This window comes from Oryctolagus cuniculus, chromosome 4, assembly GCF_964237555.1.
Source record: "Oryctolagus cuniculus chromosome 4, mOryCun1.1, whole genome shotgun sequence".
NCBI classification, from domain to species: Eukaryota; Metazoa; Chordata; class Mammalia; order Lagomorpha; family Leporidae; genus Oryctolagus; species Oryctolagus cuniculus.
In genome coordinates this window covers 155,233,593-155,238,540 of record NC_091435.1, presented here as the reverse complement: position 1 = coordinate 155,238,540, position 4,948 = coordinate 155,233,593, and the positions used below count along the sequence as shown (strand labels likewise).

Genomic DNA, 4,948 nt, shown 5'->3' with positions numbered 1-4,948 from the left:
CGTGTTGCACCGATCTGAAGCCAGGAGCCAGGTGCTTCCTCCTGGTCTCCCATGCGGGTACAGGGCCCAAGCACTTGGGCCATCCTCCACTGCCTTCCCAGGCCACAGCTGGACTGGACTGGAAGAGGGTTGGACTGGAAGAGGAGCAACCGGGACAGAATCCAGTGACCCAACCGGGACTAGAACCCGGAGTGCCAGCACTGTAGGAGGAGGATTAGCCTAGTGAGCCACGGTGCCAGCCTGCTCTCCACTTTTTTTTTTTTTTTTTAAACTATCTTCCCCTAACTTAGAGCAGTATGCTCCCTCCCTATTCCGCCATCTTGGAATCTCTGAATACTTAAATTTAAATTAGTTGAAATAAAGTAAAATGAACATTTCCATTCTTTAATCCCTCAACCACAATTCAAGTGGTCCATGCTACCTGCCGTTAGTGATTATCATATTGGGCAACACTCATAAAATCCTTATATTACTGAAGAAAGTTTATTGGATAGGGCTTATCTAGATAAGAAAGAAGAGCTGAGACCAGCATTATCTACAAATTTGTTCCTCTATGATACTAAACCCAGAATTTGTTAGTAGGTGATACTATGACCACATAAGTGAATAATGGTGTGTGTTTAATTTCTTTTTTTAAAGATTTATTTATTTATTTGAAAGTCAGAGTTACACAGAGAGAGGAGGAGAGCAGAGAGAGAAAGAGGTATTCCATCTGCTGGTTCACCCCCTCAGTTGACCACAATTGCTGGAGTTGCGCTTATCCAAAGCCAGGAGCCAGGAGCTTCCTTTGGGTCTCCTGTGCTGGTGCAGGAGTCCAAGGACTTGGGCCATCTTCTTCTGCCTTCCAAGGCCATAGCAGAGAGCTGGATTGGAAATGAAGCAGCTGGGACTCAAACTGGTGCCCATATGAGAGGCTGGCACTGCAGGTGGTGGCTTTACCCACTACACTACAGCGCAGGCCCTGAGTTTAATTTCTTAAGGACTTTAAACATTATGACAAACTAGTTGCCTAAAAGCACACTAATTCAGCCTTTTATATTTCTGGTAGTCGGAGTCTAAAATATGTCTCTCTCGGTTAAAACCAAAATGTCAAAAGGGCTATATTTGTAGGGAGTGGGAGTCATTTTCTTACCTTTTGAGAGAACCCCTCCTTCCATTTTCAAAGCCAGCCATGACCCTGAATCTTACTTTTCTTCTTTCCCATTTTAGTTGTAAAGACTCTGGTTATTACATTGACCCTACCCAGATAATTCAGAACAATTTGTCCATCTCAGGCTCAACTGATTAGCAACATTAATTCCATCTGCAACCTATTTTCCCTTTGCCATATAACACAACATAGTCACAGGTTCTGGGAATTAAAACATAGACATCTTTGGAGACCCTAACTGTCTACTAAATAAGGTTAAACAAAATTAAGCAGTGACCTTTCCATTAGGACTTCATTGCAGTTTTATTATTCAAAGAAAAATGTGAATTTCTAGGAGGAGTAAAGGATATAGTATTTTTCAAATCTATTTCACTACAGGGCTCTTTTTAATGAAAAAAAGTATTTGTTAGCAATATTTAATGGAACAGAACCTGAAAGATATCTTTGTTGGAAGCCTGTAAAAATAACTCAGAAAGCAGTAACCATTCCAGTTCAGTACCTTGGTAATTGCAGAACAATCTCTTAAGTATCATATGCAAATTATTTTCTAAGGCCCTGCTGAGTTTCTGTTCCTTTAACAGGAATATATGGAGTAGGTGGAAATGAGCTAGCTACTTGGAAAGATTTTTGAGCCTACTTGTCTCTGTGTTGCATATATAGTAAGGACATGCCTCTGTCTGCAGCTTATACTCTCAGTTCATTAAAATAATCATGGGACATTATAGTTATACATACCTTTGAGGGAATCAAATCCAAAAACCTGGAGTACTTATCATTTGTCATGCAGAAATAATCCATCTGTTGGTCTACATTCTCTCAAGTAAATATTATTCTAGCCTTAAAATTACATTCTTCCAAAAATGTAGGATACCTGGTCATCAAAGTTGTTTGTAACTAAACACCTATGATACGGTATTTACCCTTTCTAGGGATTAAGAATGAAAACTTTTATTAGAAAAGAGTACAATCTGAAGCAGTTGGTTCTCTCCTGTGTAAATTTTCCAGTAACTCTCAAGAAGACTTTGGGTGTGTTTTCTTTGAACATTTCAACTCTTAAAATAAGTTAAAATAACTCCTTCTCTGAACTTACCACCAAAGTTCTTTAATTGGACCTGTACGTCATGAAGCAAGGAGCCCAAAGAGTGCTAAATAAAGGATGATATTAGACAGAGATTATGATACAGGAAGTCTGTATTTAAAATGATACAAAGGAGATCCCTGGCGATTCCCAGTCATGCCATAGGTGCATGAAGAATTTGCAGTTGGAGAGCTCTGTAGTCCTTGAGAACTGATCCCAGTTTGGGTATTTGCCAAGTCATCACACTGCTGCATTGCCTGGAGAAAGAGCCTAGCATAAGATACAGCCTTCTCCATTCAGGCTCTTGCTGCATGCAACCATTTTGACACTTCACTCACCCAGGATACTACAAAGTTACCCTGATTGAACCTGCCCTGCCAAGTATCCAAGAAACTCCACCCACTCTCCTAGGGTCCCAGGAAGAAACGAGCTACTCATCTCAACTGATTCAGAGGCAGAGTACACCAGGGAAGTCCGATGGCCCTGAGCACCCTTCAACTACTAATAGAAAAACTCAGTCATCCCTGCCCACTCACTGCTCCAGAAGCAGCTGAATGGCCCCACTCACACAGTCTTGGCCACAGGAAGCAACTAGGCAACCAGCCCTTAATGGCTTGCCCACAGAGGCCCAAGATAGCATAGAAGTGGCCCTGCCCACCCACCTGTGACTCCAAGAAGCAGCCAGCCTTCCCTGAGTAGCCATCCCATTGAGGTCCACCAAGGAAGCAGCTGGGCATCCCCATTCACCCTCCTGTGGCCCCACTAAGAGGTCGAGCAGCCCATTCTAAAATGCTCTTCTCACTGAGATCTTGAGAAGCAGATTCTTAATCTTGCCTACTCATCCTTGGCCACAGAATGTAGCAGGGAAACTTCCTTATCAAGTTGGCCCCCAGAGACTCCATAGATGTACTGATACAGCCACTGGACACTGAAACATACTTCACCTAGACAAACTGGTATGGCCTGACCCTTTGTGACCCATGGAACTCTCAGGTATCCCATAGTAATACCATGGGTAATGTTTCCCATTCAGCTGTACCCATAGGAGTGCGCCTTCATACAACCCACAGAAATTAATAGGTGCCAAACACTCACATATGGACACACAGCATCTGGGGTTGCAAACAAACCTGACCCCAACTAAGTGATTGGCAACCTAATTGACAGAGCCTCCTTTCCTTAAAGATTCTTTTATTTATTTGAAAGGCACAGTCAGATGGAAAGAGAGAGAGACATATTCCATCTGCTGGTTCACTCCCCAGATTGCTGCAACTGCTAGGGTTGGGCTAGGCCAAAGACAGGAGTCTGGAGATTCTTCTAGGTCTCCCATGTGGGTACAGGGTCCAGGTACTTGGGCCATACTCCCCATCTTTCTCAGGTACATTAGCAAGGAGCTAGAAATGGAGAATCTAGGGCTGTAACCAGTGCCCATATGGGATGTTGACAGAGTGGACTGTGGCTTTACCTGCTATGGCACAGTTCTGGCCCTTGGCAGGGCATTTCACAACTCCAGAATCTCAGGCCAATGAAATACCCACAAACATCACTAACATTGATTTCAACTGAAGAAGTTACACAGACACAATACTGAATTATTCACTTGGAACCATAGGTAATCTGCTTATCCAATCAATACCCTAGGACACTTTGCTAGCAAGTCTTTTGCTATTGAATTCTACCCTATAAAATCAGGCAACTACACACCAGATGCATAAAATCTAACATGGGGTAAAGAAGCTTGAAGCAAAAAAAGGTAACAGGACACCTGGCAGGAAGTTAACCCTCTAACACCACAAGGAACTAGAGATCAACTACTTGTCCAACAGTAAATTTGAAAGGACAATCCTATGAAAACTTAATGAAATAACAGGAAAACAGACAATTCAGTGAGATTATGAAAATAATTTGTGGCATAAATGAAAAATTCAGCAAAGAGAGATCATAAGAAGAAAAGAGCAAATCAGAGATTTTGGAGCTAAATAGCTCAATATAGGAATTTTTGAAAAACAACTAATCCTCAATAGTAGAAATGAATAAGCAGAAGAATTCCTAAGCTTGAAGACATATCTTTTGAAATAACTCCGTCTGAAAGAAAGAAGAGGAGAGAGAGAGAGAGTAAAAGAAAGAAAGAGAAGGTGGGGGAGAGAAGGAAAGCAAAGGAAGAAAGGCAATGGCAGGAAAGGAAGAAAGAATTATGGGATACTATTTAACTAGTAAATATTTGCATTGTGGATTTTGCAGAGAAGAGAAGGAAAAATGCATAGAAAATATATTCCATGAAATTAGCGCTGAATATTTTCCAAACATTGTGAAAGATATGCACATCCAGGTTAGAAAACCCAGACCCTACAGCAGATTTGATCTTCCCTGAAGCTTTTTACAATCAAACTTTAAAAAATCTGAAATCTGTCAGGCTGAGAGAAAATGGATGAAATATTCAAAATCCTAGATGAAAAAAGCATGCATTTACTGCTAAGAATACTATATGCAGCAAAGCTATCCTTCAGAAATGAAGGAAAAAAATAGATTTCCCATAATAAGCAAAAACAGAAGAAATCACCTGTCCTATAATAAATGCACAAGAAAATCATACATTGAAATGATGATAACTACCTTCAGGAAAACACGAAAATACAGATCTGAACACTAGGGACTGTCATTGTGAAGAAATTAGTAGAATTGCTGATTGCAATGCTGTCGTCTTATATTGGGAATGTATA

At 41.0% G+C, this 4,948-nt stretch overlaps 1 long non-coding RNA gene across 1 annotated transcript; it reads right to left on the bottom strand.

The window, feature by feature from the left end:
• Positions 1 to 2,323: 2,323 nt before the first annotated feature.
• On the bottom strand, positions 2,324 to 3,172 carry LOC127493913 (uncharacterized). The gene is made up of 2 exons (XR_007924447.2): positions 2,891 to 3,172; positions 2,324 to 2,485 (listed from the first exon to the last, which is right to left on the bottom strand). It is a non-coding gene; the product is annotated as an uncharacterized lncRNA (long non-coding RNA).
• Between the last annotated feature and the right edge of the window lie 1,776 nt (positions 3,173 to 4,948).